We start from the raw sequence: 27,480 nt of genomic DNA, 5'->3' as shown, positions 1-27,480 counted from the left end.
TGGTGAGGAAGTGTCTCTCCTTCCTCTTGTATCAAGAGGACGGATGGCTGTTTCTTTTTATAAAGGCGGTGGAAGAATAATGATATTATATAATATCAAGTGCTCTGCAGTGCGGAGTGACAATCCTCCACAAAAGGAATGGAAGACTCCTTGGGAATCTGACTTACTGTTGCCACACATGCTATACCCCAATACTGAGCATGTTGAAAAATGTTGGGTATCCCTAAACTTTAATAAAGAAAAGAAAAAGGAAGAAAAAGAAACTGGTTAAGGTAGTAAAAAGGAAGGCCTAGGAATTGCTACAAGGAGTTGATTGCATTCGATCTAAATGAAAAGATTAATGGAAACAAAGAAAAATGGAACAAAGGATCCCAGGAAATTCAGACAAATTTAAGAAGAGATGGGAACAGTAAGAGAAAGAAACACAGTCGCTCCTGTCATTCTTCTGAATAGAACCCATAGCTGAGTTCAGAGTTCTTGCTTATCTTTCATGCTTTGTCCACATTTAAGTCATGTACATGTTGGAACTGTCACGCATGAACCAAGGGAGGCTCTCCTTCTACTACATCACTAGGTAATGGGATTCTGATTACAACCAAGCTATACAAACACTATTCTGCATGTCCTTCATGTTCTCAGTGCTGTCTCTTTCTGAATTCAGTGACTTCTTAAAGTACCTTCTAGATAAGCAGGTTCAGAAAACACCAACACAACTCATGCGTTTATTTTGTCCTAAAGTAAATACTGAGTTATGGAGTTTGGTGGGACTGCCGTGTCTCCATCAGATTCTGAGTATGTGCTTATTTGTATAGCTCTCGCATGATGTGAGGCTGAGGTCTGATTTTTAAGGTTCATTTTACCGAGTATCCTCTATGAAACTTTCAAAGAAGGAAGATGGAAAAATATGGTCCAAGCAGAGGGACCAAGTAGACCTCTGGACTTTCATGAGCTTCTAACTTAAGCCATCACTTAGGAGTAGTTATATGACCATACAGCATTATCCTCCTAGCTGCTGGGGTTTGTGCTATTAAGGCTAGAGTGATCACACTTAGCTAGCATATATATATTATAATTTCACTGCATCTTTATATGAATTATCACTGGTGCATCATTTAAATAGGAAAGAAAGGTGCTTGAAGTCTCTTGTACTTCCAGACAGAAAGCATAACGCACAGAAAAGGAGCAGCACTTTCAGTACCAACACTGTTCCTAGCAGAATATTCATTGCACAGCCGTTCCACGGTTTTCTTGTTCATTTTTTCTACCATCCTGATCAACAAGAAAGGATATCTGGAGCACTAGCATGGGTCTACGGCAGTGTTCCAGAACAAGGTGATTTTGTTAAGAACAGAAAAGGGAAGATGTTTGGAGAGATACATGGTTTGTTCGCACAGTCCAATAGTCTATAGCAAATAGATCCATATGCATCAAAAGGGAGAAATAGTAACTCCTAGAGCACAGAATGGTAAACCTAGCATGACTCATCTTTTCTTTTATACTTTTGCTACTGTTTACTTGTTAGTCAGGATTTCATCTTAATTTGGTGAACTCTGACTATCAAAAGGCACCAAAAGAAAATTCAACTTTGTAAATTAATGGAGCTACATTAAGTGGTCTTTTCCTTATACACAGAAAGACAGTAGTGCATGCTCTTACTTATGGGGAAGTAAAACTGATCTCAGAGAAATGCAGAACAGAACAGTGTTTACCAGAGCTTGGTCCCAAGAATACAATAGAGTATTTAAAATAGAGGTAACTAAGTAAATACAAGTAAATGATTTTTAACTCTTCATCATTTGGTATTTTCTTTCCTCTCTAGAATTTACAACAGTGAACAGAAATAGTCTGGCTGTTAGATATGGGCAATTTTAGTTCTACAGATGATCTGTTGTACTCTACCAAGGACAATTCATAATGCAGGCTACCCATCTCTTCTGAGAATAAGCTAGATGCTTATAAACACAATAAGGATCCTCAGACCCCTGCCAATATGTGTAAATGACCCCTTCAAATGTTTAAAGCATAGGATGTGTGTGTGATAAAAGCAGTTACAGCTATGGTTGCTGGCATATATAAGCACATTCTGTATCTATATATACACATACACACACACACATATATATATATATATATATATATATATATATATATATATATATATATATGTTTCAATGTCTCAGACATCAGTAATGGGAAGAAAGGTGAGATTTTGACAAATATACACATAGAAATGAGAAGGGAGTATTTCTTTCATGTGACAGGGTTAAGGGTATTGAATCCAAATTCTATTCTTACATTGAGACCAAAAGGGAGACCTAAATAAGGACTACTTTTATCTGTGACTCATTTTAATGTTACCTTTAGTTTTTAAAGTGAGTGGGTGAGTGAAGAGAACTCTATTTCTCTGGGTTGTAATGGAGACTTGTACATGAGGGTTATACAAAGTCATAGTGATTTATAGGGTAAAAGATTAAAAACTAAATACTAAAGACTAAAAATAAAGAAGCACAAATAAAGTTATTAAACTAGAGTCCAACACAAATGACAAGACATTCCAGTCTTGTGACCATGGGTTGGAGACATAGCTCAGTGGTAGAACACTGAGGATCTGTTATGTTCAAACACTACCAACATATAAATATTGTAATTCTGGTTGATGATAAGATTTTAACCATCACAGATCTTTTAAAAAACGTACCCCAGCTAATCCTTCACTGCAAAGGGTAGTCACTACTGAGTTGCCATCTTTTGTTGCTAATTAGTTTGTTAGTTTGGTCAACCCTTTTTGCCCTTGGTTTTTTGTTAAGATAGAGGTTAGGAAGAGTTTGATTTTATTTTCCCTTTTTTAATTTTTATTTTTATTTCCACTTATGGGGGAATTTCATTCCATTTAGGATCTCAAGGAAGAGGGATCTCTTTAAATTCTTCCCTCATCAAGAGAGCTTCCCCAGTGTTTGCTGAGCACCTATTGCCCATGAAGTAGATGAGATACTCAAGTGAATAAAATAGATAGCTTCCCCACTGTTAGTAGCTAGGCAATTTCTCAAATATTTAAAAATGCACACAAGTGCCACAGAAGTAAAAAGAAACAGTAAAGTTTATGTTAATAATAACGAAGAGACTAATTTTCACAGGCCTAGGTCTAAGGAAAGTCAGCCTCTCTTTGGAGGCATTACATACACGGATGTTGAGGAAGGACGACATTGAGTCAGAGAGAAGCAATGCCTAGCAACTGTCCAAAGAAGCACAGTTGGTATATGAAGGTGGCCTCAAGTGGAAACTTCCAAATCTGAAAGGTAATATCTAGCCTGTCACCAAGTCTAGTGGCTTGTACCATAAGTACATATACTCTTGATCACCCCTAATGTTGACTCAGCCACTCAATCTCAATCTACCAGAATCCTGTACCAAATTCTTAACTTGCCATCATTGGCTTCCTCTTATATCACATAGATCTAGCTTCAATTCTCTCTCTTAAAGAGTTTTAAAGTGAGACTTAAGAGCACGTACCAGTACTGGTGGTGAACACCTGTAATCCTAGTACCGAGGAGGCTGAGGCAAGACAATCAAAAATTTGAGATGAGCCTAGCCTATATAGTAAGTTCAAGACTAGCCTGAGCAAGATAAAATCCTGCCAGAGATAAGACAGACAGAGAGAGAGAAGAGAGAGAGAGAGAGAGAGAGAGAGAGAGAGAGAGAGAGAGAGAATCCAGGCCAAGAATACTTAATAATAAATGTCCAATATTATTTTTTTCTTAGTAAAGAATCACAAATACTATAGAACCTTAGGAAATTTTTTAGATAAATCCAAGATTTGAGGGAAGTTCTAAAGGGCATGTGCTTCTTGGGAAAAAGGAGTGGCAGGTGATCAGTCTCTCTTTCCTCCTCTCTCCTCTCTCCCCTCTCCCCTCTCCTCCCCTCTCCCCTCCCCTCCTCTCCTTCTCTCTCTCTCTCTCTGTCTCTCTCTCTGTCTCTCTGTCTCTCTCTCTCTCTCTCTCTCTCTCTGTGTGTGTGTGTGTGTCTGTGTGTGTGTGTGTGTGTGTGTGTGTCTGTGTCTGTGTGCTGGGGGGTAGGTAGTTGCATAAGTCATAGTAGAGACTCTCAAGACTGGAGAAAACCTTGTGGGACCAGTTTGCTTGGAGAAGCAGGAGAGAAACAGAAACCGTGAACACCAGCTCTGAGAGTGATGCAAATGGTCCTAAAGAATTCAGCATTCTTTCCACTACCTTCTGATTCCTATGGGGTGAAGAATGAGGGCAGGAAAAGAATGCTCATTACTGCTGTTGGTAAATTCATCTAGCAGGAAGCTTGTGCAAGAATAGCTCTAAACTGGGGAGAGGTCCTGACACCAGGGCCTTTCCTCTACCTGCCTAGTAATGGGGCTTCAATCACAGCCAAGTTGCATTTTTGTTTACCTCTTAAACATCATTCCCGGGGGGGTTTTCAGGCTCTGGTGAAAACGCTTTCCTGTTGCATGGGTCAGTACAAGCCTAACAATACTGAGTCCCTGTAACCACTTATGCTTTGAAACACATACTCAGGCTGTGCATGTTTTTAAAACATCCTTATAACTATGGGTTGTTTAAAAATAGCTATGCCCCAAAGAATTTATTTCCAGCATCTGACAAGATTGATTGGGTTTTGTAGAGATTTGTTATGTAAATAATGGTAGCAGAGGAGAGAGAAAAAGAAAAAAAAAAAAAGAAAGAAAAGCATTGGCCTTTCTCAAAGCCCGGTGGAATTAGTGTTTTTGTTAACTTGAGATTCTAAATCAGGAGCTGTTTGTCTGTGGTGTACAAAGCAAGGTTCACTACGCCTGCTCAGCATTTCTTCTGATGCCTCTGCAATTTGCAAAGAAGCTGCCTTTGCTCCATGGCTTCCTGGCTCTGCTGCCCAGACTTTGCAGTGGTGGTTCACTGGGAAGGGTGTTTTTACTGCTGGGTTGATGCTGTGAGGAGTTAGAAGGCAGACCGAATGGAATGGTGTTTTGAGGTAGTAACTCAAAGCCTGTGGGGGGAAATTGTCAGCAACTCAAGGCTTGATGACATGGAAGCCATTTGCTGAGGGTTTGAATTGTTCAGTTCCCACTTCGGACCTGGCTTTCATGACTGTATTATGCCTCACAGCTCTGTGCCCTAAAGGCAGTTGCAGGCCGGCAAACACCATCATTAGATGTGCAGACACCATTACTAGACGTGCAAACACAGGAAGAGCAGACAGGTTTTTCACCTAAACTTGGCTCTTTCTCTAAAACATTCTCTTCCCCTCTACAACCCTTCCCTATTTCTTCTCCCCTCTTTCCTATTCCCCCATGTGCCCTGGAGGCCAGCTGCTTATTTAATGGTCACATTTCTAGGCTACTGTCCTTGTAACCCCAGTTTATAATACCTCTCTTAGAAAATAGACAGGGGAGGTATGAAAGAAGATGTGATTCTGATCTTTAATCATTACTGATGGCGAGGAAAGGGCTTACAGAAATAGGAATGTCTTATTTTTTGATCCCAGCCTCCTGGGATGTTTTCATGGGTCTCCCTCAGTCGTTCAGCACTTTAGTTTTTTGAGACAAGGTCTATCTCTGAACCTGAAACTCATTGATTGGCTTGCAAGCCTCTGGGATCACACTGCCTCAGCCTCCACAGCACTGAGGTCATGAATGAACACCATTGTGCTCAGTTTATACGGGTTCTGCGGATTTAAACTGGATCTTCATGTTTATGTAACAAGCTTGTGTGCGCGCGCGCGTGTCCCTCTCCCTCTCCTTCTCCCTTTCCCTTTCTCTCAACTGGAGAAGTGCGATGCACATGACTGCTGAGGAAGAAGAACCACAGAAAGTCAACTAGCAGCAAAACAGTCCCCAACACTAGGGTCAAGGGAAGTGAGCCTCCTGATGTGGTTCATTCAAGAGCCATGGAGGGGCTGGAGAATGGCTTGCCACTCATATTACTAACCCAAAGGTGTAAGAGACTTTATAAGTTAACTGTAAAACTAAATTAAAGGGTAACTCTGAACATGACAAGGAATCTGAGGAGTGTGTGTGTGTGTGTGTGTGTGTGTGTGTGTGTGTGTGTGTATGTATGTGTGTGTGGTGTGTGTGTGTGTGTGTGTGTGTGTGTGTGTATGTGTATGTATGTGTGTGTGGTGTGTGTGTGTGTGTGTGTGTGTGTGTGTGTGTGTGTGTGTGTAGGTCTCCAAAGGCTTTCTTTAGGGAAGTTAGCAGCAAACAGTGTTTTCCTATTTCTCTGGTATACTGTGATGAACTAACAACATCACCCCCACCAAAAAAAAAAAAAAAACAAAAAAAAAAACAAACCAAAAACAACCCAACCTTCTTGGTAAATTATTTTAGGTCTTAAACAGATTAGGGGCCCCAAGTTGTACACAGTGAGAAGGAATATGGGCATCTTCATTTGAATGTCTGGTTTCCTATTCCGTTCTGTTTCTGGGCTATCTCATTAGCTCTGTTTTACACACCCATAGGCCATTCTTCCTACAGAGCACTCTGAGGACAGCCGCCCTCAGTAAGCAGCACCAGACCCTTCCCCTTTCTCCTCTGGTTCTCAGTACCTCCTGACATTTATTTCCTACCTAGTTTATTTGCTCTCATCAGCAAGCACTGTCAGTGAGCCCAGACTCGAGTGTGCTTGTTCTGTCCTGTTATGACGACAAATAAATGAACTCCTTCAAGAGTGGTTGGATTCCCTCCTGCTAAACTTCTTGTGGTTCTTTACTCAGGAAAAACAAATTGCATTTGTATCGTATCAATCATGACCTCTAAGTGACAATCAGGATAATGAGGAAGCTGATGAACCTGCCTCACCCACTTTAATCAATCTTTTTCTCCTGCATGGCTTCTGGGGCGGAGCTTGGTGTCCCCTTGGGGTCTGGAGCAGCAAACTGTGAAGTAAGACTTTAGTCACATGTCGGCTTTGATCCTTGGCCGGTTATGCGGGAGGGAGGAAGGTAAAGGAGGGAGAGGGTAGGAAGAAAGGAGGAGGGGAGCAGGCTGTGAAGGAGGGAGAGAGGGCAAGAAATGGAGAGGGGGCAAGGAAGGAGGAGAGAGGGGAAGGGAGGAAGGAAAGGGGAGAGGAGGACACAGAGATGTGTGTGTGTGTGTGTGTGTGTGTGTGTGTGAGAGAGAGAGAGAGAGAGAGAGAGAGAGAGAGAGAGAGAGAACACAAAGGCTATTCATAGCCTCAAAGGAAACCTAAGCAACACTGCCCAAGTCTTAACTAACCCATCTCCTTTTCTACCTACACGTGTGTGAGACTCATCTCCCTCCCAACTCTCTCCCATTTCTACCACTGCTATGTTCACAGGCTCCCCGCCCCCTAAGGAAAACAGCATCAGAGTCAGTAATTAAGCAGATGATGGGCTGGGGAAGATAGCTCTGTCAGTGCTTAGCCAGCAAGAATAAGGACCTGAGTTCAGATCTCCAGCATGCACAAAAAGCTAGGCATGGTAGCAGACATCTGCAACCCAGCAGTGGGGGTTGGGGGTGAGGCAGAAGTGGGAGGACCCCTGCAGCTTGTTGACAGCTGTTCCAGTCAATGAGCTCCAGGTTCAGTGAGAAACTCCATCTCAGAGTAAATATTGTAAAGAGCAATTGAGGAAGACGTCCAACACCAGCTTCTGGCTTCCACATGAACATGTACACATACACACCAGACATACATGTACACATATGCATGTGCACATACACACACAAAGTGAGTAGGTGAAGGCAACCTTCTTTGAACAAAGAAAGGCCTTTTCCTCTTTCCACTGAGGCTGCAAACAAAAACACTGCTCAAAGGCAATGTGGGGGGATGCTAGTCACTACTGTCATGTGGATGGAGTTTAGAATAGGTGTTTCACAGTCATGGCATAGACAAGTCTCAGGCTTAACCCTTCAAACTGGGAATACTGAGCTACTGAAGAGCTTTAAAGAAGTAGCACAGCTTTTGGTCACTGTCTTGGTTTCATCCCCTGTTGCTATGATAAAAATAACCAGATAAAAGCAACTTATTAGAGCAAGAGTTGATTTTAGCTCCCAATTCCAGGTTGCTGTCTGTCATTCTGGGGACTGAAAGGGAACAGAATTTGAAGTAACCAGTCCTGTTCACAGTCAAGGGCCGAGAGCGAAGGAGACACGAGTATGCAAGTACTCAGTTGGCACTCTCCACTCAGTCTAGAACTCAGACTCAGGGAATGATACTGCCCACAGTGGACGGGTTTCCTCACCTCAGTTAACATAATGGACATCATCCCCCACAGATGTGTCTACAAGCTAGCAACCTAGACAATCTGTCATTGGGACTCTCTTCCCAGGTGATCCTACATCATTTCAAGCGACGATCAAAACTGGCAATCACAGAACTTCTCGTGGGAAGGCATCATCGCCTTTTTTAGTTTATGAATTTAAACTGGGGAGAATTTAGAAGCAGAGAAGTGTCAGGGAATCTCATTCCCTTCTTCTTAAAAATCACATCGCTGCTAGAAAGCCCATAGGAGGGGCTGCCACTGAGTGTAGAGTGGATGAGTGTCAGCCACCCTACCTACCTACAGTGGGTCAGGGAAGAGCAAGTAAACACAGGGATTTATGCATGGAGAGCTCCTTGTTCCAAACAAGTCAACTGCTTTCTGAATAAAAGGCACCTTTCATTTTTGTTCATTTTTTTCTACATCATAGCTTTAAAAATAAATTTAGAGTTATTTTTCTCTTCCAAATTCAAATATCACTTTCTTGGCTCAGACTACCAACCAGGCTTCTGCCAGTGATCAGATGCCCAATTCCAGTTTCTAACCAGACATTTAAAGATTCAGACACATTGTGTGCATGCGTGCGTGTGTGCGTGCGTGCGTGCGTGCGTGCGTGCGTGTGTGTGTGTGTGTGTGTGTGTTTGTGTATGAGAGACAGAGGAGAGAGAGAGAGAGAGAGAGAGAATCTAAAGTAACCAAAACTCTGACATTTTCTTACTCTGGTTATGACTTTCATAGTGTGATTGTTTGCAAAGGCTTGTTTTCAAGAAGATGTTGTGTGTAATTCCATAGGACTCCTATTTGAAGATCTCCAAATTGATAACACTTCGGACACAGACAAGGAGCTCTCCTGACAGTGAGTGCCTGTCTGGTGCAAAGCAGGAAGGAAGAAGATGAAGCTCATGAATTTATGGAACTAAGAGCTTTTCATGTGCTGTGCTCAAGCTGGTCTTCACCCCCCTCATTCAGAAGTACAGCATACAAGTCACTTTTTTCCTGATTTCTATCTCCTCTGCTCCTCAGTTCAAACACACTATGAACCATGAGTAAAGCAGTTTCTCTCCTTCAAACACCTTTAAAAAATGGAGCAAACACATGGTATTTCAGGTAAAAAGAATTATTAAGATGCTATGTAAAACAGGGAAAAGAGGAAAGAAATTAGGGTCACCAGACAAGCTACTTTATATAGGGATTATATAGGATGCTGTAATGTTAAGAATGCTTTTACTGCATCAAAATGTGTATGTTTAAATGTAATTTCTGATGTGATACAATGGGGTGGGGCTATGATGAGATTCAACCTTCATAGGTTAGATTAATGCCCTTATTAAGGGTGCGTATCTGTCCCCTTCATCAAGTGAGAACACTGGGAAGAGGAACAGTCTCTGAGAAAGGAGGCCCTCAGGACACTGGTGACACCTTGTCTTGGATTTCCTAGAAATCCTACAAAATAAATTTGAGTTGTTCATAAATCACTCAGACTAAGGTCTTCTCTTATAAGCAAACCAAACCAATTAAGAGACTCAGTATCTCTGACAGGACATATTTAAGAGAAGACTGGAATATGGTGAAGGACCCAATCTGAGGTCCTATAGCAGATTCCAGGAGCTTCAGGGAGATGGGGCTGTGGCAGGGGGTGGGTGCAGAGACCAAGGCAAGGGGAAGTGAAAATGGAAGATGGTTGTGGTGGGAGGGGCCTTGCAGGTTGTATAAGACTCTGATTTTATGATTGAAAAGACAAGTTTCCAGAAAATTCTGGGAAAATGAGTAATAATCTGACATGAGTTTTAAAAGATGAGTAGGATAGCCACAACAGCTCATTTGAGAAATGATGGTGCTTGAACCAGTGTAATAAAAGAAACAGTCATGAACTGGTTGTAGTGTAAGGGAGCATCTCAGTGAATGGCAATTCCACTTCTGAGTGGATGACAGATGTGTGGCCCAAAGGGTGGAGAGAGAGTTTGGTCTGAGACATCTGTAATTGACAGTTGGATATACAAATCTGGGGCTCCTAGGGGATGTATGGGCTAGACATATAAATTTGAGAATCATTGAAATAAAGGCCATGAAGGGATGTTCTAGTAGGTTAGCCAAGCCAGACCAAACCACCTGGGGAAAGCTCAGGAGCTCTGCTGTGTTTACAGGTCAAAAAGATGGACGGTCTAGTGTCCAGAAGACAACCAAGGTGCCAGTCTTGAACCAAGAGGAAGAGTCTTCTAACACATGAGGTGGTCAATGCTATCAAACACTGCCCCAAACCTGGGTATGGTTTATGGCAGGCATGTAGTCCCTGAGACTAGAATATGGAACTGATTCATCACCTTTTTTCCCCTTAGCCCTGATATATAATAGGCAATCTAAATGCCGAATGGACAAATAAAAAATAACAGTTGTGGTTAGTCACAGAGAACAGGGTGTACTCTCTGCTGCTTCCTTGCCCGTGAGTGGACGCCTACATTAGGACAGCCTCGGAAGAAGATGATCACCATGCCAGGCACTCTTGCTCCATCTATGTCACACCATCCAGAGACACTCACAGGCTGAAAACCTTCAGAGGTTTTAGGAATCTAAGATGAAGGGTTGGGAAGACATGAAGGCCAACAGAAAAGCTATGAGGAACAGTGGGACATGTGGGGGTGGAGGAGACCAGAATGTCCAGAAAGATGCCAACCCAAGACAGAGATCCTGAATACAGGAATCTGAAGAGCAAGGCACAAGGAACTGAAAACCAAGGTGAGCTAAAGACAGGGACTGAGAAGAGCGGACTGTGCGAAAGGAGGCAGACAGACCAGAGTAGGAGAGAAAAGAATTAAAGGCAGGAGAGAGAAAAACAGATCCCAAGGAAGCCGGAAACTGGGGCCTGGAGGAAGAGCCAAGACGAGGCAGCACTAGCAGCTTGACAGACAACCGTCAGGGCTGCAGGATGGTGCGTGAGTTCTGAGGAGATAGGGCCAGTTAGGGAGGCCCCTCCACAGAGCCTTTGGGTACTACGAATGGAAGGAAAAACACCACCCAGGCTGAGATGTTCAGGAGACAGGAACGACAGGGGCCCTGGGCTTACAAGTCTCTAGACTGCAGGCCCGTTCTTCCCCTGGCCTGCAGTCAGCAGCCACAATATCCAAGGCCACTTAAGGCAAGAAACCAAACAAAGCCCTTTTAACTAGATGACCACCCCGATTAACATTTGGCTAATTAAGGGAAGATATCACATATATATTTTCACATTTTTTGGGGGGGTTCTATTTCCAGCTCAGTGAGACTTGGTTTAGTGACCAAAAATAATCAAGACAACAGAATCTGAATTATTATTTTTCCAAATGCATTGAGTAGCGGTGGCTGCTGTTGCCAAAACTGCTTTGAACAATAGGATTTTGACACGGAGACTGAAATCTAAACAGCATGAAGAAATCTCGAAAGCTGAGCCGTCCCCATTATCTCATGCTTTCAAGACTACAGTCCAAAAAATGAGTGATGAGTCTCCATTTGTGCAAGCAGAACAGTGGTCCAAGGCCCAAGAGAGACACTGATTGCCCATCTGCTTGTTTATACAGCCCAGAGATGGTGACTGGACAAACAGCTCATTTCCCTTGAAATTGGACCAAACTGGGGTGTGTATAGTGGGTGAGGGGTGCTGTCATATGTGACGAGAGGAAAGAGAAGACCTCTCATGGGAAAGGGCCTTGAGATCAAAGCTGTGGGTCAGCAAGCCAAGCAAAGATTGGTGCAAGCAGCTGGCCTCCCACAAAGGCTTTATTCCGACAACTTTTTGCATCCTAACCTCCCACTCCACCCACCCTGGCATGGAGGCACAGAACTAGACCTCCACTCCTCAAGGCCAGGACATGTTGAGATATTTAGATGAATGAATCAAATAGAGAGTGTCAACACCAGGCCGGCCTCCAGTCTTTGGCAGCTAGACCGATTCTGCTCCAGTGTATTCCCTGACCATGTTAGACTTCTGTGGCAGCTTATCATTTGCCATACTGTATAACAGCTTACATTTTGCTTTCTCCTTGTCCCCTAAACAAGACAGTGGCCTACCTGAGGACAACGACTTGAGACACTTCTAACTCCACAGCAGAGATCTTTATAAGTGAAGGGCCACCGTCCCCTGCTTATGGTTGGTGGGGGTCAGCAACTCCTAACATTGCTCCTCTTTTTCTACTTGCCAGCATGAGGAAATGCCTCTCCCCACCCCACCGCCATCAGTCTGCGGGAATCAGCGATGGCTGGCACCAGAGACTCTGGCCTCTGCAATAGGGTTGGGAGAGTTTTCTCAAGACTCTATTCGTCTAGTGGCATTATCTGTAAACCCAGCTTGGATGACTGAGGCAGGAGGATCAGAAATGCAAGACCTGCCTGGACTACACAGCAAGAGCCTTTGTTTGTCACAAACAAGCCTTGCTGTCTGAAGGGGAAAAATATCTATTTTTGACTCAAAATGATTAAGCTTAACAATAATTTTCTACCCATTGCCACAGATGATGAGTTAATGCACAACAATACAGTCATGGAATAGTATGACATATGAACAAAGCAGGTCCTTCATAATTTGCTTCTAATTATTCAGAACACATTATAGGCATACTATAGACTACTTAATGGTACAGAGAGCTACATAAGTAAGGCAATAAAACCCAATTTCAGATTTTTATCTCTAAGCATCTAGAGAGACACATAGAAGTATAATAAGCTACATTGTAGACACTGTATATAGCATTAACCAGTCCCCTCAGGGAGGAAGATCACAGCCCTGGAATGTAGAGTTGGGCTGGTGAGCCTGAGGTCCGCCTACAAATCTCAATATCCCCACTCTTCTCAGCTTGCCATCTGTAACCACTGTGTTCTAAGCTTAAGCCCACCCATGGTGAGTGAGCTACGGGAGGCAGTGAGAGGGTAGGAGGAAAGGCAAGAGAGTAGTATCTGTTCTTGCCAAATCACTAGAGAACTGTGGGATTACTTGGTATGAGCTACTTAGTGATAGTACCAATGACTTAACCGCATGGTTGAAACTACTAATCTCTACACATCCCAGCGGCACACCACTGGCTCAATCCATTTTTCTTCCAGACGAAGTAGCTGTGTGGATGGCTTTTTAGGTCATGTGTGAAAAGATACCATCTTAGGGGTTGGTTATTTCATTTCAGTAAGTGCCAAGATACTATCATTGCTTGGTGGTGGAGCAGTGGCCCTCGAAAGGACAAGTACAGTTAGGCCACCTATGCAGGGGATGTACAAAACCAAAGCATGCCTGGAGTGCTCCAGTCACAGAGATATAAGAGCAACTGTACTCAGAGAAATGTTGGACAAAAGGAACACTCAAAAGAAGCCTAGAGCTGATTAAGTTCAAGTTGCATGCGAAGTAGTTACCCAAAGAAAGAAGGTGACTCAGCACCGTAGTCTCTAGTCTCTGGAAGGTAGACAGAGAGAGAAGAGTCACACAACACAAAGGTTTCCCCTTACACAAAACTGTTGCTCAGAGAGGAACATAGGATGCAATCATGGAACAAACAGTGGTCATATATCAGTTTATGTAGCCATTGGCTTTCTTCAGTCCTTTAGTTACTGCTCTAGATAGTTCTGTTGGGATCCCACCCCCACCTCCTGGCAGTTTGCTGCTCTTTGGTTTATATTATCACGGCCTGGAGGAAACAACAAAGGCCACATTTGCTAGCTTGTTCCCATTTAGGTGTCTCTTGGATGCCGTCCATTCAATACTTTTGAGAAATAAATGTAACACACAGATATATGGTATTTTAATATCGAGTGTATGTAGTGTGATCCTGGAGGAGAGGTTCCACCAGGGAATAAATTCATCATTTTAAATTAAGACAGGTGCTGTGTCAAATTGACACACCTGGAACATGCAATCACAATTCATTAACTTTAATATAAATTCCAGATCCTGGTTTCTTATCTGCATTTTCAGGAATAGTAAATTGGCATATAAACTAAAAATTGAATTTTTTTTTCCAACATGGATTTAAAAGTGGCTCTTAGCTTACTCTACACATTCTACTGGCTCCACTCCAATCAGAGAGAACTTTTGAGAGCTTGTGTGCAGCAGCACAATTGGCTGGAACTATTTTTTGATATCCTACAGCTTATAGAAAAACGTTATCTATAAGACTCACAGAAAAAAACAAATATAAGTACAAAGGACACATTCAGATCCCACATGATCATAATTTCCTGCTATGTCTACAAAAATGTTCCTGAGTCCGTCTCTAAATATCCTTTACCCTTTGGGGGATAAAAAAACCCTCTCAACTCTATGGATTTGTATTTCAGTTCAACCATGTCAATTACTGGTGATTTCTGCCTTTCTAGCATGGAAAGTAGCTTGGTCCTCAGCTCTGTTGGAGTGGCCATCACTAATTGGCCATGCAGGGACCACAGAGACTACAGTCCCCAAAGAAGGCACAAGGATGTATGAATGAACTGAACTGGGAATTTTGTTGAAGGCAAGAGTGTAGGAAACAGAGAAGCTTCCGATTTTGTTCCTTAAAGCTTAGTAATATCCTAGCTATTATCTTTTTAATTTTTTTGTAAATTACAATTAAAAATATAAAGTATATAAGTTCAGAGCTTAAACTATGAAGCACTTGTGTGTGTAGCTTTAACTTGTTTGTTTTGTCTTTCATGTCTGTGCTTGGAAAGGTAACTCTAGGCTTCTCTCCTCACTCCACACCCTTTATCTCTCCCTCGCCATCTTCCAGACATTGAATTATATTAAAATAGGAATCTTACACAGTTGTAAGAAAGGGCCTACAAGAGCTGTTTAAGGCCGTTTGTCCCTGGGAAAGGAAGGGAAGGAGTGTTTATTACATCAAGTGCAGGAAGTAGAGACCTCTCGGAGGACTGATGTCCTAGGATTCCAACTGCAGAGACAGTGTCTCAGAAGTGGGATAGAAACTTTGGCATATGGGAATTAAAGTCCCTGCAAATACATTCTGGCTGATGGTGATGATTCTTATGTGCAAAAATAGTCACAAACATGTGAGTCACTTTGTAGCACTGGGTGTGTGAAGCTAAGATTTATGAGCTATGTGTTTACCCCATGTAGAAACACAGAGAAACAAAGAGTTTCCTTCAGAGAGTGAGAAGAATATAAAGTACCATACTCGGGAAATACTATCGTTTCTGAAGAAGTTCTAAGGACCAGAAGAACACACTTACATTTTACTATTTATTTGAACCTTGAGACACTATCCCTTTCCCAAGGTGATTACAAACATCATCCTTTGTAAACTTAGATGAATAAAGCACAGTCAGAACCTACAGATTGAGGGTCCAGCCATCAAGAGATGGCAATCTGAGCAACGGCCTGTTCATTGTGGTAACCTCCTCCATATTGGCCACCTTCACTGTATGCCTGTTGACCTCTGATGAGAGACAGTGTCTCTTGCTTCAGAAGGTTGAAAATGTGTTGGCTTCTTTGACCAAAAGTATATAATGTCTTATTTCTATATTTAAAAAAGGTTGGCTGTTTTTGTTTCCTACCCCAAATGAAAGCTAATTGCTTTGGGAAAAGTCAGAAATCACTATCCTGGGAAAGAAAACCCAAAGCAATGTGACATGCTTTCTTAGAATCCCAGAGATACCCATCTAACCTCAAACATCCTATCCAACTCAGGCCAGATCCACATATGTGTATGAAAAACACTTTTGAAAGATTCAAATTCATAGGCCTGCTGCAATAACCAGCCACCTGAGTCTTGTCAAGCCACAGAACTGTGTAAGAGAAACTAATGTTATTTTGAGCTACTAAATTTGAAGCAGTAGGCAATAAAGCAACAAGTAATGGAAGCATACACCATGGACCTACTGTCACAGGCTAGGATTACAATCTCCTCTGGTAAGTCTAAGTCCCTGAAGCAAAACCTGGGTGCATCTTGCTCCTCACTGAGTGTCCAGTGCTCAGAACACAATAAGATCTAAAAGAATATTTAGTCAGCAGTTTGACCAATTTCTTCTGTGTTCATAAGACAGAGGGAAGTCTCATGGTCAATACAGTATCACAGATGAAACTAAATTCTTAGCAATGTAAGTAAAGCTCAAAGGAACACAAAGGCAGGAGTGGAGATGTGGGGTGTGGGGTTATGTCACACACCATACCAGAGAGCTGACATGCTTTAGGTGACTTCACAGTTGCAATGATCATATATATATGTAAAGTTGGTGTTATTATCTCTATCCTTGGGATTAAGGAAGCCAGCCTGTTTTCTAAGTCAGAAAGTTAGGAAAGGATTTGAACTCAGGTTTGTATAACTCTAAAGCCAATCTTCTTTTTACTATAGTGTCCCAGAAACAAGAAAACAATCTGTCAGAGAGCTAAAACCCAGCCACTGAATATTACCCAGAACTGTCTACCTCCATTAATTGATGTCCACATGCTAGAACCCATTTCACCACTGGTCCTCAGACTAATCTCAATCAGTGTCATATTCATGAGTTCAAACCAAGGAAGCAATGCCAGAGGATGAAGACAGCAGATAATGATGCATATATTATTCTAGCAACTAGGCTCACTTCTAGAATTGTGAAATTCAAGGAAGACGTTCATGGGAGAATCATGCCCTACTAGGAAGAATTGCCATTTCAAATAGATGTTCAATGGCTTTCCACATGATTTACTTGAACATATTAGAGCCCTCTTGAATTATTATAGCACAATTACTCCACATTTCATTATTTCAGCAAGGAAATGGGATGGTGTGATAAGCTCAGTAGGCACATGGTTTCATTATTTCAATGAATAATTCAAATGTCAACAAGTTGGTGGATGCTGGGGTAAGAGGGGTAGTTGGACATAACGAAGGTCCTGGTGTCTGTTTTCCAGGTCTCCATCTGAAAAGGGTGAGCTATAGAGGTCTGCCTGGCAGGTCAAGAATCTAAGCGCTCAAGTGTGGCTAAAACTATGAAGGGGCGTGCACTGGCTGGGCTTACTCCCTACAGTGAGAAAACTGTTTCTCTCTATTTAAAATAGTTCTCATCTACTCCAATATGCATTTTTAATTTTCAGAAGCAAATTAAAGTGTTTGCACAAGCCACCCACACGACATATTTGTTCTGAACTCAAAGTGTTCAATAAAAGGATTGGGAATGACACAGTCATGTTGTCTACCCTTTGCTTAGAATCTTTTAAAGTTAGTTAAAAAAAAAAAAAAAGAAAAAGAAAAAGCAATTTTCACCATTCTCCAATCTGCTAGAAAGCAGGGCTCGGGTCCTGAAACCGTTAGCAGTTGTTACCAAGGATAAGTGAAGTTGTTAATTCTCTTATTTACTGTCTGTCATCCTCTACCCTATTAGCCATGGAGAGGAGGTACTCATGCAGCATCTCAAGAATTGACCGTTTGCAGTCCAAACTAGAGGCCACTAGGTGGCGATGTTGTGGATTTTGGCTGCCATAGTGTGTGTGATCCGTAAGGCATGGTGTCTTTGATGGAATTCTGTGTATTTTTTCTGTCACTGAGAAGTAACCATAGCAATTACATTTACATTTTAAAATAAAACATTTTTTTAATGGCTAAAGATACAGCCTTGTAGAAAAACCCTTTGCCAGCTTGTACCTTTAGACACCTACCTGACTTTTATACTATATTTATGATGATGTACAAATGTTAACAAAATGGAAGCTTCCTGTCCTAGATAAATCCAATCACATACATTCTTCTGTCTAGAGTTTGAGCAAGACAAACAGATAAACACAACTTCTTTCTAGTAGTGAAGACAGTCCTCTGTAATTATCTAATTACCTTTGCATATCACTCAAGATACTACTAGGTGAGTAAACCTGTGATTGATTGACTTTCAGAGCACTATCCTGAGCCATCTGAAAGGACTGTGAGAAATGACTGAGAATGTAAGAGTAAGGCTGGCTGATACACACAGCACCATGCTCCGCACTGAATGCTGTAATCAGTGTTGATCTCTTATTAGCATTCTCAAGGTCCTTTTAAAGCAAAATGAGCTCAGAGAAGAAACAATTTGAGAGAATAAAGTGACCATTACAGAATTATACATTACCTACAAAAATTATGTATTGTATGATACCTATTCTCAAAAGAGCTTGCAAATACTATAGAGGTGTCAAATTCTTCCATCAAAAAAAAAAAAAAAAAAGACAATAGCTAAGTACAAGAGGAACCATATGATAATTGCAAGAAATGACCAATTAAAACCTCCCTGAAATGGAATTAGAAAGTAGCACATTGAGTGAAGGAACCCAGACCCAGAAAGACAAACGCCACCAGTTCTCTCATCTCTGATTCTTAGTTCCAAATCTTCAGATGTGAGTATACGTGTATATACACCCTGGAGTAACGACAGAAACCACCAAAGTTAAAAGGGGCCATGGGTGAGGCCTAGAGAGTGGACCAGTGGGATACAGGTGATGTGAAGCGGGAAATGGGAAAAAATGAGGAGGGGGGCTTTATCTGGGGCAAGAGAAGGAAGGTCATTACAGGAGAAGAGGAAGGTACAAATAATACTAAGGATGTTTGATAAAGACTCAAGGACTAAAGTCATTTTCTGTTTACCTAAAATTATATTTAAATGTGCATGCCTCTCTCTCTCTCTCTCTCTCTCTCTCTCTCTCTCTCTCTCTCTCTCTCTGTGTGTGTGTGTGTGTGTGTGTGTGTGTGTGTAATCAAGTTATTACACTTGGGCTGCCAATGGTCCCTATAAGAGCCATAGACTAGTAAAAACCCTAGTACCTGGCATGAAAAACCTTCACTCAAGTTGTTGGTCAGGGAAGTCATAGGTTATGGCTGTTGCTCTTGGTTGCCTCTCAGAGACTGAAAATTTTAGACTTGGGAGATAGAAGGACCTGGGAGATCCAAGCCATATCTAACCTGAAAGCCTCCTCCCTGAGAACTAACTTTCATAGTACCAGAAGCTGTCAAGGGAGGAGAACAATCAGTAGTCCATCTCTGATGCCTATGAACCACAACAATGACCAACATGGCAATGGTTCCCTAAAGGTGCAACAGTGGCACTCATATCTTGGTGGTAACCAGAAGCTGTCTAATTAAAGTCTATGGTGATATTTTGTTTGTGCTGAAATGTGATTTTATCTGTATGTTAATAAAAAAGAGTGCCTGGGGGTCAGAGCTAAGAGCAAGCCATAGCAGAAGTCTGGCAGTTGTAGAACACACCCTTAATCCCGATCACATGACAGGCAGATCGCTGTGTGTTCAAGGACACCACCAGCATGGAGACATATGCCTTTAATCTCAATACCAGCCATAGAGACCGGGAGGTAGTGACGAGGAGGTCATGTGGTTGGGTTTACAACCAATGAGAAAGTCAATAAAATGACAGACACACAGGAAGTAGGTCTCTTTCTGAGGGGAAGGACGGCAGCGGCAACAAGTCTTAAGAAGGCAGTTTTAGTCTCAGCTCTTAGCTACTGCTCTGATCTCTTGGGCTTTTAACTCTGCATTTGACTCTGTGTTTCTTATTTAATAAGACTGTTACACCTACAAAGGTCAATTCAACAGGGGGGAAATTTTTGTGCCTGGTACTAGAATAGTAGCCAACTACTCAGAGCTAGTGAGGTCATGGATTTTAGAGGAAAACCTACTACTGTCGCTTTACTAGACAGCAGAATTCCTAACTGCATTCTAACATTTGCCCTCATCCCCATAGTTAATTGTGGCTTCCATCCCACATCAAAAACAAATGTACAAACAAACAAACAAACAACTTCTTTTTGCAGCAGATGGAAACCTCAGAAAACCTCAATTGGTCATAATGCAGAGATCAACTGCCCAGCTCCAATGGGTAGATCTACAACACAACTCCCATACTTCAGGTTCAGGGAATATGGTGGAAGAGAAAATGTAGAGACTGTAAGAGCCAGAGGAATGGGACATTTGCAGTGAGGTGGTGTCTCCTAGACATGTCAGGGAAGCCACATTCATGATCGCACAGCACTATGGCTGCCTAAACAAGACCTGATCAATGATAATAGCAATAGATATACTAATGCAGAGGTGGGGATTTCATAGGATCCCATCCATAGAAAAGGAACTATAACAACTAATGTTGGCTAAGAGAGAGGGGGAATTGGCTCTCAGGGATGTGCCCTCTAATTGGTTACGCATTACAAACTGCCAGCCCTGAAATCACATACACATAAGCAATACTAAACTGACTGACTAAATAAACAGGTTGATTTATACATTTATGTTTAAATACACACATACACACATGTGTAAGAATAATAATCAGGAAAAAGAGGCCATCAATTTGAGGAGAAAAGGGCACATGGGAGGGGTTGGAGGAAAATAAAAAAAAAATTTAATTGTAAATAAAACATCTGAAATGAAAAACAAATAAACAAAGCAAAAGAAAAACCTTCTCATAGTTGTTGAGAATCCAAAGAGGAAGTGGTGGCTAGGCCAAAATTACTTGGTGTGATTTATCAGAAAAACAACTATTATGCAAGATGTAGAGCTCAACGTTGATCCCACAAAATAGTCAAATATTCACCACCCTGTCCCCCTTTTTAGAACACAACTGATACATGGTTGCCACTGTTGGAATGACAGACAAATGGGATTCTTTATTGAGATTTCCAGAAGTGGTCCCAAGACTAAGCTATTACCCCAGGTTATAGCAAGTCTGCTGTTCTGATTTTTTTTTGTATTTATTTGGTGAGATATAAAATGCTCTTTCACCCTCCTTGGCACAAAGGGAAATGAGTTATTAATATGGTGGAGAAGAAGACTGCAGATGAGGTCATGCTGACGTTAAGTGAGTTACCAAACCCCTTAGACTCCGTTTCCTTGGTGGAAAAGTGAGAGATGACAAAATCAGTCTCGAGGGATTGCTGCAATGTTTGAGTGAAGCAACACACTTCCACTGTTAAGTCACACAGCACCACTTCAACTCCACACCAAAAGCTAAAGTCCTTTTCACCAGGGTTACCAGTAGAAGGGAGCACGTTCTAAACCTAACATTTGCTTCATTAAGTGGCGACTTCATGTGTGCACTATCTTGATTTATTCTTCAGTGTGACACTGTATAGTGACGTGAAAATTGCATTTTTCAGAGGTATTTATACATCTGAGCAGAGACTCGGGACATGAAGTGATAAAGCCAGTGTTCAGTACAAGGTCTTCTAACTTGAAGTATAGTGATCCCTCCACTTTGTTCAGAACTTAAAACACATACATTTTAAATGTTAAAGATTCTGTATTGCGAACCTAGGTCTCATGCCTCTCACATAATAATGCAAAGCTGAAGTATATATGTATGTAGAGCATTATTTTTGAAAGGAGTAACTTCATTAACAAAGTTTTAACTCAAAAGTGTTTATACTATCAGGACAGCGAAAGTAAATTAGGAGATTGTAGCTCAATATAATGGCAACAACTTCAGAAGCTACTAAAACCCAGGTTCTGGAATATAACTTAATGTATTTTTACTTTTCCCTAAAGAAACCAGTGACATACAGAAAGAGAATATCCACAAGTGGATATGAAGGTGGATATAGAAAGAAAGGGCCCAACTCACTTGTCTCCAACTTCTACTTGATCTGAAAGAAGCTATGGTAATCATGGGCACTTGGATTCCCCCATGAGGAGAGGAAAGGAAGGCACACCCATCCCTTCCACTGTGAACTAGATCTAAGTAACCCTTGAATGCTTACGTGACTCAAGGCCTTGCTCAAGCTTGTAAAAATGAATTTACATTTTAGTCCTTGTTCCAGTAAAGCAATGAAAGAGTCTAGTCCCAAATACTCGGAGGGGTGGGGACATGAGTATATGTGACTTTGTGTGTCTAAATGTCTGTGTTTTCACAAAACATCTAAGAAGGGTTAACAAGGTTTACCTGACGTCTCTCCAAACCACCACCAACCACTGTCTCTCATTTGGGTGAAGTTCTGGGAAACTGCTTAAAATCAGAGGTGAAAGACTACCTTTCAATACTTAAGAAACAAGAAACTGGCACAATCCCTATTATGGAGGTAGAAGCAGGATGATCAGGAGTTCAAGGTGATCCTTGGCTACACAGTCACTCGGCACAGAGGCTAGCCTATGCAACAATAAGACTCTTAAAAAGAATAACAACACAGAGTTAGGAGGGTTTTTTTCCTTTCTATTTCCTTCCTTTTTTCTTTCCTTCCTTCCTTCCTTCCCTCCTTCCTTCCTTCCTTCCTTTCTTCCTTCCTTCCTTTCTCTTCCTACTCTTCCTTTTTTAGATAAGATCTTATTACATAGCCCTAGCTGGTCTGGAACTTACTAGGTAGACCAGGCTGGCCTCAAACTCACAGAGATCTGTCTGCTTCTGCCTCCAGAGTACTGGGACTAAAGGCTGTACCACCATGCTCAGCAAATTAGAACTTTTGAAGGTCAAAAAGCAAACACCTACTTAGTATGTCAGATTCTGACAATAGTCTTAAATAGAATAATTGGTATTTGGTCTTACCCTGTGGTTAGACATGGAGGATACTGCATGCTAGGGTAATTTAAGATATAGATCCCTTATCTTGTCCTGGGATGAACATATAGATAACAGCATCTCTCTATACCAGAAAGCTAAGGGGGCAGCTTAAAACAGAGAACCAGATTTTAGTAACATGGAAGAAAAGGTAAGAGGTAAAATACTATGATGATTAGTAATGATTGTCGACTTGACAGGATCTAGACTCACTGAAGAGACAAACCTCTGGGCATGCCTGTGAGGGATTATCCAGATTAGGTTAATGAGGTGGGAAGACCTATCCTGAATGTGGGTGTGTGATCATACCCATGCCAGTGCCAGCATGGTACATCTTCCTTCAAGATGCACAAAGCAAACTTCAGTAGGTGCTGCTATTGATACGAACTCCAAATGGACTGTAACAAAAGCAGCGTGTTAGAGTGACATCATTCTACAAAGCCACGATAGCCTACTATCAAACTTCCATAATTTTGCTCATCTAATGGATAGAAAATGAAATTTCAGTGTCATTTACCTTACACGTCTTCCGTCTTAAAAGTGGAATCTTTTCCTATGTTTTATGAGCAGTTTCTACAACTCACCCAATCATGTGCTTTTTCTTCATTGATCAATGCCTGGGAACTCTTGTGGTAAAAGCTATAAAGTCTGCTGTTGTTCTACTTAGAGGTTCAATTATGGCCCTTGTCAATGTTATCTGACTTGAAGACTTTTTAAAAAGAAGTTACTGTGTGCATACAGCCAACCAAAGTATTTTTATCTGGAGGGGGCCTAAATAGCACCATGGCTGATTATAGGCTGAAAATACCTCTCTCTAGATTCTACCACAATTCTCTAATTCTTAAAGGATTTAAACAGGAAAGCCACAGAGGGAAAATAAAAACCCTCTAGGGACTTCACCCAATTCAGGGTGTTTGTTCAGAAATTCAACAGACAGTGATAAATATTTATCATAGATCAGGATAAGACTGTATTACAGGCCCAGAGAAAGGAAAAGTGAACAGAGTCAGCCAGCCAGCCTCTCGGCTATTGTAGAATACTTAGCTGTTTGGACATTGTAATTGTCTGTACTCAATATAGGAAACCAGTTACTGCTTTTTGTTTTATTTTTAGCTCGGTAAAATTATTGGAGTTTTGCACTATTATACAGAAAAGTTGTACATTAATAGAAGTATTGTCTTAGCTGGTCAAACAACCACAGAGAAAGCAGGGCCAGAGTCAGGTTGAAATTTATCATGGGTAACAGAACATGAGATAAGGCCAAGTGTGGGAGAGTGCTGTATTAGGGCCAGTTTTAGTTACAGCCTTCCCTGCTGAAGCTATAAACACAAATGGCCAATTTAACAACAAGGAGAGACCACCTATAAGATCTAGACCTAAGGTCTAATCAGTTGCTCTGTGGCTTCTTTCAATTACAGGATCCCTGCTATGTTTATGAGGACTTTTAATGTGAGCATCATGGTTTTGAAGGCTATATCATTATTGGCCATGTTTGATCTGAGGGTGGGAAAGCATGGGCTCAACAAAACAAACAAATGCCTGCAAAAAGTTACTCAGGACGGCACTGTAAATTGGCATCCACACGAGCCTACTGTGGGAGAGAAGGGAAAAGGTTCAGACACCACAGGGATCGAAACCCAGAAGGCTGGTGCTAGTAAAAGTCCTGTTTGGCTCAGGAAATGAAAATTAGCTGAGAACAAGTACCATGGCTTTGTCAACACTATTTCAGGGTGTTCTGAGAAAGGAAGGATGATCAAGACAAACACATCATCTCATTCCAGTGTGGCAACAGGATATGATTTACAAATGGAAAATTAGGCCATCATGATTGTTACAAAAACTGAATTGCTGCTTATATTCAAATAATTCTAGTCATGTATCAGCTGAGTCACAGTGCATGTGACTTCTCAGGCTTAAAAAAAAATCAAAACACCTAATTGCTTAAGATTTTGTGGGTAAAAAGACCCCAATGGAAAACTAGCCGTCTTGCTAAATGCTCTGCACAGGCTCTTGTCATGGCATCTTTTCTCAGTTCTGCTTCCAATATGACCCTCTACTCAGTTTTCTGACACTTGGAGCAATCTTTTTATTCTACATTTTTCCCTTTGGACTGTCACATACATCCCTAGATCTTAAACTGCTACCTTTGTGGATGGCTTGTAGCCACAGGCAGCTACGGATATACATGAGTAGGGCCCAACAACAAACTTGTAAACTTCTTAAAACACTATAATTTTTCTCGATTTCTTTTTGTCACTCGGTCACAGATTTTTTTGAGCATGAACTTTGTAGACGATAGCATCATGTTGCAGTGTCACCAAGCTCTCTCTCACAAACCCAGCACCTTTACCTGTGTGCCACACAGCCACATCAAAGGTACCATGTCCAGAGTTTATTTTATGGTCTTCCTTGTAAGTGTCCAGCCAGTTATCCGGGCAAGAAAGGGAGTTACCTTTTCCTCATGTTTTGCTTTATTTTTGCATTGCACCTAAACAGAGCTTATTTATACAATCCTCCCTCTCTCCCTCCGTATCTCCCTCCCTCCCTCCCTTCCTTTCTTCTTTCCTTCCACCACCATTATTTGAACTCAGGTCTTCGCAACTCTCTTTCTTCTTCAATTCTCTTTATATTATTGATAGTTAAAATACATTTCTTGACAACAAAAGAAAAAGTAGCCTCCCACCCCACCCCCACCAAATAAGATACATAGCCCAGCATGCACATGTCATTCCTGTACACAGTATTTTCCATTATCGTCTATTGTGTATAATATGAAGTTCAGGTCCTTCATCAAGTCCTATAGCAATTCTCTTCTCTTTACAGGTCTTGAAATCTTTACACAAGCCCTATGATCTGGTCACCCCAAGTCGCATCCATTCCTCAAACACATCACATTTTTCTCATTATGAGAGTTGCAGTGATCCCTCTGCATGGAATGCCTTTCCTAACCTGTCTGAGAAGAATTCTTCTGAAGAGCATGGTGGTGGTCATCGTTAGAGGGATGCCAGAGGGTGCAATGAAAAGAAGACCCGTTTTCCACAGGATCCAGACCATACAGACTCTTGGCAAGTGTCTGAGATTGTTGCCTCTCTCAGCAGCAACACCTCTGCACTTTCTGAAAAAGTCTTAATGAAAAGTATTTCCTTTCTTAAATCTCATCCCCAGCTTTCCCCCTCCTGACCCTAACATCCAGTTTTACTATCATATTGTACCAACTGCAAGTCTGATGGAGATTTCACATTTCAGCATTTCTGACCTCGAGGTATATCATACGATCTACACATCAAGGCTTTGTTAGCAGCAATCTTTCCCTTAGAAGCCCATGTATTAGTGCTGTTACTTATGAGAATGTGAAATCAGATAAACATTATACTTAAATTGCATGAAAAGTGCCATAAAATGTGATTATCCAAGGTCAATAATGCATATTTGTGGTGGGCCCAGAATTTTATGTTTTCTATTAATCAGAGAAACAGCTTTAAAAAACACTTCCAAAAAAAATAGCTGGCAGCAATGTCACACATCTTTAATCCCAGAACATGGGAGGCAGAGGCAGGTGGATCTTGAATTCAAGGCCAGCCTGGTTTACAAAGTGAGTTCCAAGACAGCCAGATCAGTTACACAGAGAAACCCTGTCTTAAAAAAACAAACAAACAAACAAAAAATAGTACTGTCTTCTCTCCATGTTCCCATCCAACATACTGCCTAACTACAGTCCATGGACACTGGAGTCAAGAGAAACTGAAACCATATAAAACTTTTTTTTTTTCTTAAAAAGAAACTACTCTTTAGTGTCCTATTAGTTAGTAATCAAGAGATATTCCATTTGTGTGTCCAGCAAATAAAGCTATACAGCCTCTAAACCATATTAGGCTAACATTCTGCATCATGTAGTTCTCAGTTATATACTGCTGAACTACAAAACCATGGCCTTATGTGGTACTGTGCCACATCATCACCCGAGTGGTCTTAGCTGGCAGCCAGACATAGAGCCAATGGAGGGTACAGGGTGAGTCTGTAAAACTCTACGCTGTGATGATGATGCTGACAAGGCAGAGGAGTAGCAGAGAGGGGATAGGGAAGAAGAAGATCGAGAAAGATGGGGGCCATAGCTCTAACGTAGCACCTTCCAACAGAAATAAGATGTGAACCACAAACAGAATTTTAAGTTGTCTGATAGTCACACTTAAAAAGTAGAATAAAAAGATTCATACTAAGGCTACATTTCACTTATGTTACTTAATTGAAAGAAGATACAATCACTTTACAATGAAATCCATCTTAAGAAAACAGAAACAAGGGATTTTCCAGTTTCTATTTGCTCTGCTACTGGACTTAGCCATATTCGAGTTGCCCAACAGCAACACGTGGCCAATGTCTGCTGTATCAGACAGTGCAAGTCCAAGTTGTCTTTATAAACCCAGCTAAATAATAAGGTAATAATAATGTGCTACTTCCAGAGTGGACTTTTCACCCCATCATGTTGGGAACATTTAAAATGACCGAAATATTCCAAAGTTTGAAAAAAATAGAGTATAATATTCCCTTCAAACTCTTTTTGTGTCTTGTTTTGGATAATTTTTTTGAAACATGATTTGAGACAATCCCTGGTATCCTTTTCACCTTCCCTTCATTCTGTGGGCTAAAAAAGGGCTGGCTATAGCCCATCTTTGTCTAATAAGAAAGTCCTTGCAGGATCCAGGAATATAAATCATTTTAGGATTATCAATATCTTTATATGGCAGGGTCTGAATACATATTTTTGACTATATATTAAGAAGTAAACTAAAG

At 41.3% G+C, this 27,480-nt stretch overlaps 1 protein-coding gene across 4 annotated transcripts in view; it reads right to left on the bottom strand.

Annotated features, from left to right (window-relative positions):
• Fmn1 (formin 1) overlaps nt 1-27,480 on the bottom strand; it is a 365,829-nt gene that overhangs the window by 47,648 nt on the left and 290,701 nt on the right. The window lies entirely within an intron of this gene.

The sequence above is a fragment of the Onychomys torridus genome, chromosome 4, assembly GCF_903995425.1.
Source record: "Onychomys torridus chromosome 4, mOncTor1.1, whole genome shotgun sequence".
Classification (NCBI taxonomy): Eukaryota; Metazoa; Chordata; class Mammalia; order Rodentia; family Cricetidae; genus Onychomys; species Onychomys torridus.
Note: the sequence above shows the minus strand (reverse complement) of the source record. Positions and strands in the feature narration are given on the sequence as shown.